Consider the following 15307-nt stretch of genomic DNA (forward strand, 5'->3'; position numbering starts at 1 on the left):
ATCCCGGAGGGGTGTTCTGAGGAATTTATACTTAATCTGAGAACCGAAAGACGAGTCCAAGCGAATCGGGGAAGGATGGGTGTTGTTTCTGAAAATGAGGGGTATACACGCCACTCGGGGTACACGAAAGGGCCTCGGGGTGCATGAACGCATTAGGTAGCACTGAACGGCAGAGTCAGAAAGCCCTGTTTCAAAACAAAGAGAGTTTGAGACTAGTACTTTACTTAACGTGTTTCTAACATTTGCTTACCTCCATTTTTGACAGAGCGAAGGCTTCATTTTCCAAATCTCTCCAAAAGGTAAGCCCATCTGCAGTTAAATAACATGGTTTTGTTTTAGGGTTTGTGTGTGTGCTTGCAGAAGTTCTTTGATTTCTCCCAAGCAGTGTTACTGAACCCCAAACTGGGCTGCCCGTCGTCGCTCCAAAGGTGGATACTCGAGAGATGATTGTTTGGAAAGGAATAGGAGCTTTGTTCAGGAGGCTGGCCACCTGGAGAGAAGGCACACTCTTGTCCAAAGGCCAACTCCGAGGTTTCTGCCTGGCCCAGGGATTTATTAAGGGGTTTAGGGCAGTTAATCAGTAGAGGGAGTGGGGTGGCCCCAACATTTCTTGATTACGTGCAGACTCGATGGTGCCGGCTACAAACGTTATTGCAGTGCTCAGAGGTTGTGCAAGGCAGTCTGGCTCCTTAGTTCCCCAGGGTTTGTGCAAGAGGGTCTGGTTTCTGTTTTGTGAGGTGCAGAAGTGCTCTGTTCTTTCTAGGAAAGAATGCACGATCTATAGATACACAAAGAAGGGTTAGTTAATCAGTCATTCAGGCTCAGGGTGTTTGCTGAAGTTTAGATTACTAGGTTGGCCGGAGGGGCCAAGGCAGCTTCAGCAATGCTGGTTTTCCATTTAAGAAGTGATGTAAATTTTACTTTGTAAATTTAAGTAAAAACTGAGGGTCTATTTAAAGAAAAAGTTTTGAGAAGTGATTCACATATATACATAAAAGTGCAGGTGGTATGCAGATATGGCAACAATGATGAGACTGTTATACAGATGACTAAGAAGGGAACATTTACCTGGGAATATAAGAACTTGTAGAGTTTGGAATCCTAGAATATTTAGATTGGAAGAAGCCTTAGAAATATATTTGAATCTGTTTTTTTACAGAAATGGAAAAAGGCTCAAAGTGGAATGGTTTACCCCAGGCCACAGAAAGGGTTGATGGCAGAGGAAGGACAATTACTCAAGCTTTCCTAATTCCCACCTGAGCCCTTCACCCCACCACCCCCCAACCCCTACCACCAAATGCCTGCCCAAGCCAGGTTGCTTTGCGATCACTGAAAGTAACCCTTCCAGATAACCCTTAAAATCCTTATGTCTTTCTGTTTGGGTACTGCTGGACTGGGCTGAAGAAAGCTAAGACTATGATAAAGTCCACAATCAAATCCCATCAGGAACATACCTGTACTCAAAAAAGAATCAGATTTATTTAGTTTGTTCAGCAAGGGAGAATTCACATCAGAGAAAACATGAGGTATCTTGCTAACAGAGAATTGGGAAGAGCTTATTGTAGGATTTGGGTTTGTGCTGGGTATCTGTAAGGAGGGTTTAAGCAAGTGGGGAACGGTTTTGAATTGGATACAGTCAAGAAGCAGGGGCAATTCAGTGGTTAGCTATCTTACTGTTTTACCCAGGAGGTGGGAGGATTGAAGTGGGGCCAGAGTTATGACTGAGAAGGAAGCAGGACACACTCATGTTAGAAGAGGAGGATGTTGTCATTATTTGTGGTTCCACAGTGGCCTTGTCCTTGCCTTGTTCCAACTACAGAGTGGCCTTGTCTGATACTTGTTTACATTCTGTGAGCGCTGTTTAAGTTCAGTGAGGAACATTGGGTCCAGCTGGAAGCTGAAAAGGTTTCATTTTCTCGTCTGTGGGATCCTGCCCATCTCTCAGGGTTTCTGACCCTAAGTGGTTGAGTGTTCCTCTTCTAGGTGGCAAAAGTGGGGAGAGTGGATCATTTGCTCCAGTTTTCCACCTCATGCAGGAACCCCTCAGCAGCATCTCCTGTAGGGTGGGGAGCTCACTGCCAACCAAGGCAGCCCCTCCTATCTTTACATGTTGATTGTCAAAACTAGGTTGTTTTTTCCGCTGTAAGGGGGGAAATTTTTCCTCTACCCTCTAGGTTCAGAGATGGGGCTGGGGAGGCCTGGAGGCTTTTATACCATTCTGACAAAGGATGATAAATTTTAAATTTGTAGAGAAGAATAAGACAATGAAAAGGAGTTTAGGCTATTAGGGAAGCAGACTGTGGGAAGGTAAATACAAGGGAGAAACTAATGGAAGATAAGGATTGTTTTAGTAAGGTGTGTTATGTAGACTTCTCTCACTGATAAAAGTCTGGAGTTAGTGATCTCCTATGATTAACTTCTGCTCTTCCTGATGGAGAGGAGGGGGGCAATAGAAATTTATAAGGGTGAGAGCAGAGAACTTTACTGTGTCTTCTTCTCAAATACTTTCAGCTCAAAATAATCCTTATGCCAAAGTGGCATATTCTGATTCGTTACATTCGTATATATTGTTTGAAAAGATAATACAGGTACTTGGTTTTTAGAAATACTACATAGAAGAACATACAGTGAAAATGTATCATCTTACCCCCTCATCTCCCAGATCTCTTTCCAAAGTTCATATATGCATATGTCAGCATTATATGTATTATGTCATTCCCTTTTTACATGTGGTAGCATTCCAACCACATAGTGGTGCATGATTGCTTTTTCCACTTTTTTCATTTATTCAATAAATATTTACCACGCCCTTACTATGTGCCAGGCAGTTCCCAATGATGAGAAAGCAGCAGGGAACAAAACAAAATGCCTGCCCTTAAAAGAGCTTCTGCTGTAGCAAAAAGAGACAAATAACAAAGATAAAATGTCAGATACTGACAAGAGCTGTGAAGAAAAATAATAAAACAGGCGAGGAGAACACAGAGTTGGTGGGGCTCTGCTATTTTAAAAAGAGTAGTTAGAGCAGGTGTTTTTGAAGACCTGATATTTGAGCAGAGATACTAAAGAAATGAGAAAGCAAGCTGCAGCGATATCTGGAGGAAGAGTGGTCCTAACATGGAACAGCAAGAGGAAAGGCCATGAAACAGAAGCATGTGTTAACAAAATTCAACCAAGTAAATTTGAAGATCTAATTGGCTTTATTAAGTGATTCAGCAATCCAGTAGCTCCCATCTAGCAAGTAGAGAGGCACTCCCAAGGAGTTATACAAAATGGAAGCTTTTATAGGAGAGTGAGAACAAGAAAGTTATTAGCAAAAGGAAAGGATTTTTCTAGGCAAGGCCCCTTTCTAGGCGAAAAGCAAGTTGTCTTATCATGCAGATTACCTTGTCCTTCTTTGGGGCATGGAGAGGGCCCAGGTGGCAGACCCTTTGGTGAGGATTGAAAAATTCCTGGCTGACTGGTTAAGACTATATTTCTGGGGGAGGTTGAAACTGCAATTAGATTTCGTATTGAGCACCATTTGGGAATTCTAAATGACACCATTTTGGGCCTGTGTTGTTTTTTTTTTTTTTAAACACAGGCTACCTAAAAACAAGGCCAGTGTGGCTGGAGCATAAACAAGAGGGAAAATGATGAGAGATGAAGCTGAACATGGTAACAACTCTGGATTTTACTCTAAATGTGATGGGATAACTGTTGAAAGGTTTTGAGCAGGGGGAAGGACGTGATCATGCTCAACATTTTGAAAAGGACATTTTGGCTGCAGGGTGGAGAACAGACTGGGGGCAGGGTTGGGTAAGGTTGGGAGTAAGAGTAGAAGCAAAGACAGACTAGTTAGGAGACCACTGGTATAAGGGTAGCTTAAAGATAGGTCTTTAACGAAACTATATTCACATCTATGTCTACTTCGGTCTCTCTTAATTCTTGCTGTAGTAATTCATTTTATGGGAGCAATGGATATCCTTTGTGCTCACCTTCCAGTATATCTGCAGGATTATTTCAAGAAATACAATTGCCGGTCAGAAGCTAAAGTAAACTTGCCATATTGGAATGAAATCTGATGATCTAATTCTCACCTTGAGCCCAAAGAAACAAGTTTATTCATTCTTTGCCACACGACCCCGTCTGAGATTAAAGGGAAACGCATCTGCCACTCCTCCCACATCAGTTTTCTCGACTTTAAATGTTCCCAGTCTAGCAAGCTTCTCCCTATGGCCCTGTTCTCCCCTCGAACCGTCCCCGTATCTGGTTACAGAGAGACAAACTGAGGCAAAGGCAGGGTCCGAGGTACAAGTCCCCACCCCTCCCCCGCCTAACTGTCTCCTTTTCCCTCAGCATTCCTTTCCTTTCCCCTTCTCCCGGGGCCAAGTTCCAGGCTGCCAAACCCCACCTTGGTCCCTCGCGGCTCAGGACCCGAACTCACACTCCTTTTCCTTCCTCCCGCCGCTCGGAGGCCGCGGAAGGGGACGCGAACACTCCCGGTCCCTTCCGAGCCGCCGTAGCGCCCGCCGCGGGAGTTCGGCAGCTCCGGTCGCCAAGGCAACGCGCTCCGCTGCGCGCTGCGGGCGCCAAGCAGCCGGGCGGAGGCGCAGCGGGCCAGCGGCCCGGGCTCGGCGAGGCGGCGGGTCGGCAGGTGAGCAGGGCCGGGCGGGCAGTCGTGACCCAAACGCGCCGCCCCGGCGTCGACTCGTCGCAGCAGGCCGGGGGCTGGGGCGCGGGGCACTCCCGGGAAGGAAGCTGGGGCCAGACCTTTATCCCCTCCGCGGCGCCGGGGCGGCGCCCCCTCCTGCTTTTTAAGCCCGCTCGGCGCTGGCTTGGAGTGCGCTTTAGGCTGTTTTCTGTATTTTGGGCCCATTGCATAGCCTGACCTGAAAGTTTCTTTAAAAAAAGAGCCCCCCTTGTTTAGGGTTTGGGGAATAACTCAGAACTGCAGAAAATGTATGTCTGGGCGACTCTCCTGGGGCCAGAGAGGATTGACTTCATTGTGCGATCAGTTTTCCCATCTGCTAAATGGGCATAATAATAGTTGTCTTATAAGGCAAACTATATTTAAAACCCTTGCAGGTAAGTCCTCAGTATCTTGGAGCTTTTATCATTACTACTACTACAAGAAAGTCCTTGATTAAGCATGTATTGTACGCCAGGGCCTGGGCAGATCGCCAGGGGTAAAGTGAATGAGACATCTTGTCCTCAGGGAACTCCACAGTTTTACAGTATAAGTAAGAATTCATGGCGATTCGAGCTATGGTTTTGGACATACAGGGGACTGTGAATGCATCAAGAAGGCAGTTAACCTAGATTTCAGGGAATGAAGCTAGGGAAGGTGGTCAAAGGGAGATTCTAGAAGAGGATGACTTCCAACATGAGACAGGAAGGCTGTCTGTGTATTGGCCAGATGAGAGGCTGGTGAAGTGCACAGTGTTCTAGGCAGAGAGAGCCGCATGTGCAAAGCCCAAGGGATAGAGTGCCGGCTTATTGGGCCTCTGCAAGGATTTCATAGGCTAGGTAGAGACCCATTCCAAGAAGCTGAAGTGGTCTGGCTAGACGATGTTTGAGAGATAAGCAGGTGCCCTTTCTGAAAGACTTTCCTTGTATCTCCTTGTAAGTTTTAGCTTGGGGGCATTGGGGAACCATCAAAGGATTTTAAGCAGGCAGTGAGTGTATGTTCATGTGTTTGATCAGAGGTATGGTTTCAGAAAGATCAGGGGTTTTTTTTGTTCTCTCTTGGCCTTCATTCCTCCAATCTGTTTTCCACATTGTAGCCGTTCATTTATGGCGATTCAAAAAATATTGCTTAAAATATTTATTTACTGAGCATCTGCTATGTGCCAGGCACTGTGGGGGCAGTAAGGACTTAGATCCCTGCCCTCATGGCGTGCATTCCAAATATGTTCCAAGGTACATTTGTGGGGTACAGATATGAATCCGGTACAGCTGGAACTTAATATTGGAAGAGATTTTAAAAAGAGAGAAGAAAAAGAAAAAAAGAAAGGCCTAGATCATTCAAGGCCACTGTGTTGCACACTCCTGGAAGAAGAATTCACTTCGCCTATACTAAGAAGGAATGACCAGAGAAGTAGGAGGAAAACTAGGAGAATGTAGTGATGAAAGCCGAAGGAAGAGGTTAATTTTGCTGGATGCTGCTTAGGTTTCAAGTAAAAGAAGTTAAACATTAAAATGTGTTCTTCGGGTAAATAAATATGGAGGTCACTGGGGACCTAATTGAGCAGATTTGGTGAAATGGTGGGGGCGGAATCTAGAATATCGGCAGCTTCCAAAAGTTCAATGTAATATATCAGTGGGATGAGGAGAGAGTGGGATGTGAGAAAGTAAAGACAAAGTGTAGGCAGCTCACAGGAGTTTGGCTGTGAAGGGAGAGAGAGAGAAGGCTGGAGAGCGACTGGGGAATAAGGTGAAGTCTTAAGCACGAGAGAGAGACGTGAGCAGATTGAAAGGCTGATGGCAAAGAGCCAATAGAGAGGGGAGAGGCTGAGAAAATCCAGATGAAAGGGGCAAATCAATGGCACTACTTTGCTGAGAAGGGAAGAGTGGATGACATCCACAGCACAGATCTTTCACAAGGAGTCTGACAGCTTCTCCGGAAGCCAGGCAATTGCCCACAAGGAGTGCATCGGTGTAATGCAGCGACAAAAAATATATAGGAGGTGTAAGTGTGGAGGGGAAGTTATATTTTCATTATCGTCAGCAATTGAACTAATATGTGTTGAGCACGTTTCATGTACTAGTCTCCATTAGTAATGTGATCTTGACAACAGTCCTGTGAGATAGCTTCTGATTCCCAGTCTATGGATGAGAAAATTGAGGTGTAAAATGCATACCCTGGGTCATACAGGATTTGAATCCAGGTCTGCCTGAGCCCAAAGCTTTTACTCTTAATCACTATGTGGACGATATGATTATCTACCTATGGTATGATGATCTGCTGAGAAGATTCAAGAGAATTAAGTTAAAAATAATTAGATGTAATCAGGTTAAGTAAACAAGCAGGTAGAACGGAGACAAAAAGCAGTAGCTTTATATAAGCACTAATAGTCACAAAATGTAATTGTAGGAGACATGAGAATAACAACATGAAAAATAAATACCTGGGAACAAACTTTCAAATAAATGTGCCCAGACTAGCTACATAGAGAACAAGAGTGGCTGGAAGGGAGGACGCTGGGTACAGATGGGTGTTTGGATAAGGAGGAGGTATTTTTGTTTGGGAAACTCAGGGTATTGATACCAGAAACAGGGCACGTAAAAAAAACAAAAACAAAACAAAAAAACCAGGTGTCTGTCATAAGACATAATGAGAAAATATGCAAGATGTTGACTATGATGTTTTTATTATCTGAAAAGCTGAAAACAGACTGCTTAAATTATGGTGCAGTCATATGATATATACTATCAGCCATTAAAAAAGAATGAGGTGGGAGCTTTCTCTCTCTATATATGAGAAAGATGTTTATATCATATGGTTCAGTGTGAAAAGCTCATCACAGTACAGTGTGTTCTTATTTTTGTTTTTTTAAATGTATACATACACATTTACAGGAAAAATGTCTAGAAAGATTAGTTCTTTAAAAAAATTTTTTAAATTTTTAATTGTGGTAAAATGCCCATAACACAAAATTTACCACTTAAACATTTTTAAGTGTACAGTTCAGTACTGTTAAGGATATTCACATTGTTGTGCAACAGATCTCCAGAATTCTTTCTTCTTGTAAAACTGAAACTCTACATTATCCATTGAACAGTTTCCTCATTTCTCCCCTCGAATCCCTGACAACCATCCTTCTACTTTCTGTTTCTATGAATTTGACTACTCTAGATACTTTGTATAAATGGAATCATATAATATTTGTCTTTTTGTGACTTATTTCACTTAGCATAATGTCCTCAAAGTTCATCTGTGTTGTAGCCTGTCAGATTTCCTCCCTTTTTAAGGTTGAGTAATATTTTATTGTAGGTATACGTACATGTTGTATATACATTGTATGTATAAACATTTTGTTTATCCATTCCACAGATGGGCACTTAGGTTTTTTCCACCTTTTGGCTGTTGTCAGTATGGTGCTATGAACAGGAGTGTACTAGAAAGAGAAGTTCTGTGTGTCTGTGTCAGGAGATTATGGGGAGACTTTTATTCCTTTCCTTATTGCCTTATTTTCCTTTTTTTTTTATGAGCATGAATTGCTTTTATAATCAGAAAAAAGCAATAAGGATATGTCCTGTTTGGGGAGATGGGGGAGTAAAAGGTTAAAAAAAAGGGGGGGGGCCTGATCTTGGGCAGTGGCAGTAGGAATGGAACGGAGAGGGCAGATTTGAGAGACATTTCAGGAGAATTAACTAGAAGGTACGGGAGGGGAGAGTGGAAGACTGGTCGTGCCAGTGGTGAGAAGGGACATCAGTCCTGGAGGGGCTTAGACTAGTGGGAGAAGGGAGGATGTCAGGCTGGAGAGCCACTTGAGCCTTTGTTCAGGAATTTGGACATTTTCCTGAAAGCAGAGGGAAGCCATTGAAAGGAAGGGAAATGACTAAATCAGAATTGCGTTATAGAAAAAGAGCACCCTGATTCCCTCCAACCCATTCTACAAGCTGAAGCCAGCTAGTGCCAAGTTTCCCTTTGTGTTACTTAGGCTTGGACCTCTGCTAATTTCCTTTTATTTAAGATGAAGCATTAGTGCTGAAAGATATATATCTACTCTCCTAAAAGCACCTGGAATATTTTAAACAAAGTGCTGTTTAGATTACATTGATTTCTAATTGTGTTCAGTTTATCTCAACAACACAGTCTCCTGTAAATTTACTTTTGACCTTGAGCAGAGGAAGTATGAATAATTGGGGAAGTAAACAAGAAATATAAACAACTCAAGTTAAAGAACTTCAATATATTGCTAATAAATTTTGACACTCTCCTCTTGGGAGAAAAGGGCCAATGTGTAGCAAACACTGTCATATTAAGGAGATAGTACAAAATAAAAATTCTGGAAAGTTCTAATAGACTCAGCCCATTACCTATTTCTACTCCGACAAAACTGTACTCTCTGTTTGCTTCTAGAGCATCACAGAGAGAGGGAAATATCATGCTAACATATGTAAGAGTTTTGCAGTTTATATTATAAGGGCTGGGCTTTCAAAAGATGTGAATCTATGATCTCATTTCATTCCTCCTAACAATTGTGTGAAGCAGGGATTATCATTCCCATTTTCAGATGAGAAAATGGAAGATCAGAGGATTCGAAAGACCTCCAAAGCCCTACATCTCCTAAATTCTGGAGTTTGAATCCAGGTTTCCTTTTCTTTTTATATTATAGTTTCTTAATATGGGAAATTTTAAACACATACAAAAGTACAAAGAATAGTTAATAAATACCAGTATACCCATACCCAGTAGTTATCAACATATGGTCAGTTTTATTTCATCTATAATGCCCACTCCCTCCCTCCCTTGGATTTTTTTTGCACCTTGGATTATTTTAAGGCAAATCTTAACCGATATATCATTTTATCTGTAAATGCTTCAGTATGTATCTAAGAGAGAAAGGACTTTTTCTCCCCATTATCACAATACCATTATCACACCTGAAAAATGAACACTAGTAATTCCTAAAAAAATCTAATATTTATTTGGTATTCAATTTCCTCAGCTATCTCATAAATATTTTTTGACAACTGGCTTGTTTAAATTTGGATCCAAACAAGGTCCACCTATTACACCTGGATAATTGTCTCTTAAGTCTTTTAATTTATAGCAATTTCTTCTCTTCTTTTTTTTTTTTCCTCTTTGCCTATTATTTGTTGAAAAAGTAGGTCATTTGTCCTATACAACTTCTCACATTCTGGATTTGCCTGATCACATCCCTTTAATGTGTCCCTCCCTTCCCTTTATTTTTGTGGCCATTATACTTAATGGGTGGTGCTGTGTATCTCATCAGCAGGCAGTAAAGTCTAGTTTTCTCACTGGATGTGATTTTAAGATTGATCATGGGGCTCAGGTGTTGTTAGCATGGCCCATCCATTATAAGTGTCTCATCAGTCTTTCATAGAATGGTTTTAGCTCCTATTAATGGTCATTGTCCAGATCTATTATTTCTTTAGGGGTTGGAAAATGAATCTAGGTTTTCTGATGCCAAGTCATATACTCTGTTAAATCCCACTGTCTCCTTATTAAAGGAATGTTTTGCACACTGTCCTGTATTCTCTGCTCTGGTAGGTGGAGAAAAATCCCTCAATTAATAATTCAGCTTAATATATTTTTTTAAAAATAGTGCCCATATGCTGTGTCCAGTACTGGTTGCTCGCAACATTGCTTTCCTAGGTTGGTCTTACATATTGGCAAAACCACACGGTGGAAAGGCTGCCTATATCAGTGGTTTTTAAACTACACGTTGTTATACATTAGTATTTTAAAGAACTATTTGGGAGAGGAGTTCCAGCATTTTTTTTTTTAAATGAAAAACCAGAATAGAAAGAACAACAACAAAAAATCAGAGTGCAGGGGGCTCCTGGGTGGCTCAGTCATTAAGCGTCTGCCTTCAGCTCAGGTCATGATCCCAGGGTCCTGGGATCGAGCCCCACATGGACTCCTTGCTCGGCGGGAAGCCTGCTTCTCCCTCTCCCACTCCCCCTGCTTGTGTTCCTTCTCTCGCTGTGTCTCCCTCTGTCAAATAAATAAATAAAATATTTAAAAAAAAATCAGAGTGCATCTCATATAGTAAGAATAAGCTTTGGTTTGTAAAATTTTTGTTTCAACTCTTTTTAGGTATGTCTGAGCCATGATATAAAATGTATTTCTTATTGAGGTCTTGGTCAAAACCAGATTGTTCGAGTGTTCAGATGACTACCCTGACACATAGCAAGTTTCTCAGTCAAGGATTCAGTTATGTTCCAGTGTACTACTTATGAAATAGTACAGTATATTGATTGATTTTAGAATTTCCTTTGAAGGCTCTTTTGGGTGACTGCCAGTTAACCAAAATTACATTACCCCAGTGACCTATCCTCTTGTATTCAAGTTGAAGAAATGTGAACTCTTCAGGGATTTGTTTTTGATTCTCTTTTACCCTTGAGGGTAATGTAGATGATTCCAGTCAGCGCTGGCATCATTAAAAGTCATGCTGGAGGGGGGTCTGCTGGCTCAGTAGGTGGAGCATGCAACTCTTAATCTCCCGGTTGTAAATTCGAGCCCCATGTTGGAGGTAGAGACCACTTCAAACTAAAATCTTTAAAAAAAAAAGTCATGCTGAGGCCTCAGCAACATGAGTTGGTTGGGAAAGGGGAAAGACCTCAGGACAGGGCAGGTGGAGAAACTGACTCAGCCCTTAGCCTGGCCTCTGAGGCGTGGAAATGGGGTAAGGCAGCCATGATGGTAACAAAGATAGCCCTAATACTATTCAGACCTTGGTTGGAATTGGTTTAGGACATGGGCAGATAGGATATTTAGTGACAACATGATAAGGGATTAGGAAATGCAGATGTTGGACTACAGTATACAGTTAACATTTTTAAAGCTGTGGAGACTGAGGTTCAGAGAGTAAGTTGCTCAGAATCAGCCAGTAAGTGGGGGAACAAAATTTCAAGGGTTTACCAAATTCTGGAAATAGTCTGAATAAATGTTGATGCTGAGTAAGTTCCTTAATAATAGTACCTATTGCATGGAATTGTTGTAAGGATTGAATATGTAGTTAAAGCACTGAGCACAATAAGTAGTAAAAGCATTTAGCACAGCCTTCCTATGAGAACCACTCAGTAAATATTAGCTATTATTATTTCCTTTTTAAAATAATGAACCCATTTTACTTTGTCTATTTTTAACCTCTCCTTATTCCAGAAATGATTAAAGCTGTATTACAAGGATTCTTTTCTGTTATTGTTGAGATATAATTGACACACATCATTGTACTAGTTTTAGGAAGGCAACATAATGATTTGATTAATATCATGAAATAATTAGCACAATAAATTTAGTGAACATCCATCAACACACATAGTTACAAATTTTTGTTTTGTTTGTTTTTCTTGTGATGAGAATTTTAAGATTTACTCTCTTAGCAACTTTCAGATATGAGATCATATAGTATTTGTTTTTGTCTGGCTTGTTTCACTTAGCATTATGCCCTCAAGGTCCATCTATGTTGTTCCAAATGACAGGACTTCCTTCTTTTTTATGGCTGAATAATACTGCATTGTGTGTATATACCACATTTTCTTTATTCTTTTTTTTTTTTTTTTGGAAAATTTTATTTATTTGAGAGAGTGAGTGAGCAAGAGAGCACAAACAGAGGGAGGAGGAGAGGGAGAGGGAGACGCAAACTCCCAGGACTCCAAGATCATGACTCGAACTGAAGGCAGACGCTTAACCGGCTGAGCCACTCAGGCGCCCCTTCTTTATCAATTTTTCTGTCAGTGGACACTTAGGTTGTTTCCATGTCTTGGATATTGTAAATAGTGCTGCAGTGAACACGGAAGGTGCAGATATCTTTTCAAAATAGAGATTTCATTTCCTTCAGATCAATACTCAGAAGTGGAATTCCTGGATCATATGGTGGTTCTATTTTTAATTTTTTGAGAAACCTCCATAGTGTTTCCATAGTGGCTGTACCAATTTACATTCCCACCGACAGTATAAAGGGTTTCCGTTTCTCCATATTTTTGCCAGGACTTATTTATTATCTGTTGTCTTTTTGAGAAAAGCCATCCTAACAGGTATGATGTGATACCTCATTGTGGTTTTGATTTGCATTTCCCTGATGATGAGTGATGTTGAGTACCTTTTGGCCATTTGTATGTCTTCTTTGGAAAAAAGTCTATTCAGATCCTTTGCCCACTTTTTAATTGGATTGTTTGGTTTTTTCCTATTCAGTTGTGTGAGTTATTTGTATATTTTGGGTATTAACCCTTTATCAGTTATGTGATTTGCAAATATTTTCTCCTATTCTGTAGGTTGCCTTTTAGTTTTGTTGATGGTTTCCTTTGCTGTGTAGAAGCTTTTTAGTTTGATATAGTCCCACATGTTTATTTTTGCTTTTTGTTCCCTTTACTTTTGGTGTCACATCTAAAAAAAATCATCACCAAAAACCACTGTCAAGGAGCTCACCTATGTTCTAGGAGTTTTCTGGTTTTAGGTCTTATGTTCAAATCTTTAATACATTTTGAGTTGATTCTTCTGTATGGTATAAGTGGTCCAGTTTTATTCTTTTGTATGTGGCTGCCCAGTTTTCCCAACACCATTTATTAAAGAAACCATCCTTTTCCCCATTGTGTATTCTTAGCTCCTTGTCATAAATTAATTGACCATATATGTGTGGGTTTATTTCTGGGCTCTCTGTTCTCTTCTGTCGATCTGTGTGTCTGTTATTTCTGAAATATGTCTCACCATGTGAAATGGATAAGCCTCTTGCTGCCGCCTGCTTGGTTTCATTTTTTCAGCTGCTGCCTTTGCTTCTATATGGACTGCTGACACGCCCTTCTTATTGAGAGAATGATTAGCACTCTCCTGTGGTTTGAGACAACTAATAGCTACAAGATATTAGAGAGAAACTGGCACCTAGGTGCGATGGCTCTGAAAATGGTAGGATTTGGGGAGGTACAGGGGAGGTATAGGATTTGGGGAGGTACGCAGGTGATCAACAACTTTTGAACAAAAAATGGAGCAAAATGTATTGCACCTAAAGCCTTTTTATGTTTTTAATTTTTATTTTTATCAAAGTAGTAATAAAGACTTCTGTGCTATAACATTCTCTGTTTGAGGATTTCAGCTGCTTGGAAAAAGATATATTTTTTTAAGATTTTATTTATTTGTGGGAGAGAGCGAGAGAGCGAGAGAGAGAACAAGCCAGGGGGGAAAGGGAGAAGCAGACTCCCCACCGAGTAGGGAACCCAATGCGGAGCTCAATCCCAGAACCCTGGGATCATGTCCTGAGCCGAAGGCAGACGCTTAACCAATTGAGCCACCCAGGCATCCCAGCTGCTTGGAAAATGAGAGTATCATACATGTGTCATTTAAAAATATAACTTCTAAGTTTTCATAAACAATATGATAACATTAGTTGTACATGAGGTGGATTTGGGTAGGTTTTTTTAAATTTATTTATTTTTTAGAGAGGGAGAGCACATGTGGGGTTGGGGGAACGGAGGGAGATGGGGGAGATGGAGAGAATCTTAAGCAGACTGTGCACTGAGTGCGGGGCTTGATCTCACAACCCTGAGATCACAACCTGAGCTGAAACCAAGAGTTGGACGCTTAACTGACTACACCACCCAGGTGCCCCTTAGGTGGGGTTGTTTTTGTTTGTTTGTTTTTTGTTTTTTTGAGGGATTGTCTATGGCCAGTGTACTTTTTGAATTTTTGTACCAAAGCTTAGCATTTTACTGTTTTCTGATTGTATTTTACTGCCTAATAAAATAAATACTATATGTATTATTTTAAGTCTGTTTATCTGAAACCCAATACCTGTTTCCTTGTTTAAAACCGGAGGCATTAGATCTTTTCACCTTAGGTTATTTTCTCATGGATAATCTAGTAAAGCTAAAGACACCATGATTGAAAGTCTCTGAAACTTAATTAAAATAATATTTCCAAGGAGAGGCCAATAAAATGGCATAGGTTTCCTGTGGCCTCAGAGTCACTGTTCTCTTCTAGCCAACATTTGGGAAATGCTAGCGCTCATAGGAATGCAGAGTTATATAGTGGGAAGAACAAGAACTTGGGTTTCAGGCAGATCAGGGTAAACTTGGGCAAAGTCTTTGAGTCTCCGTTCCTTTATCAATGAAATGTCTCATGAGATCCTTTGAAAGTAAACCATTACATAAAACCTGGCCACTTAGAAGGGGCTTGATAAGTATGAGTTATCTTCTGTTCTCCCACTTCCATTTCCACAAACCTACCTACTGTGTGCTTCTGCTTATCACTAAAAGGAAACTTGAAAAAGAGAAAAGTTGGTGGTCTCATCCTACTTTCAACATCAGTTAAACATATATAACTATATTGCTTTTTTGTGTGTATAGGTTTAACATTCAGTGGTTCTTAATGATCTCTGCATGTTACATGTGGTCCATGTGGCCATATTTTCCAAACCAAAAACTTGGTTTGATGAGTATAGTATACTCAGAGGATCAAGAGAACAGCATACTTTTTTTTTAAGATTTTTTTTTTTTAAGTAATCTTTACACCCAACATGGGGCTCGAACTCACAATCCCGAGATCAAGAGTCGCATGCTCTACCAACTGAGCCAGCCAGATGCCCCTAGAGATCAGCATATTTTATTTTATTTTATTTTATTTTTTTAAGATTTTATTTAT

Source organism: Neomonachus schauinslandi, chromosome 10 (assembly GCF_002201575.2).
Source record: "Neomonachus schauinslandi chromosome 10, ASM220157v2, whole genome shotgun sequence".
Taxonomy (NCBI): domain Eukaryota; kingdom Metazoa; phylum Chordata; class Mammalia; order Carnivora; family Phocidae; genus Neomonachus; species Neomonachus schauinslandi.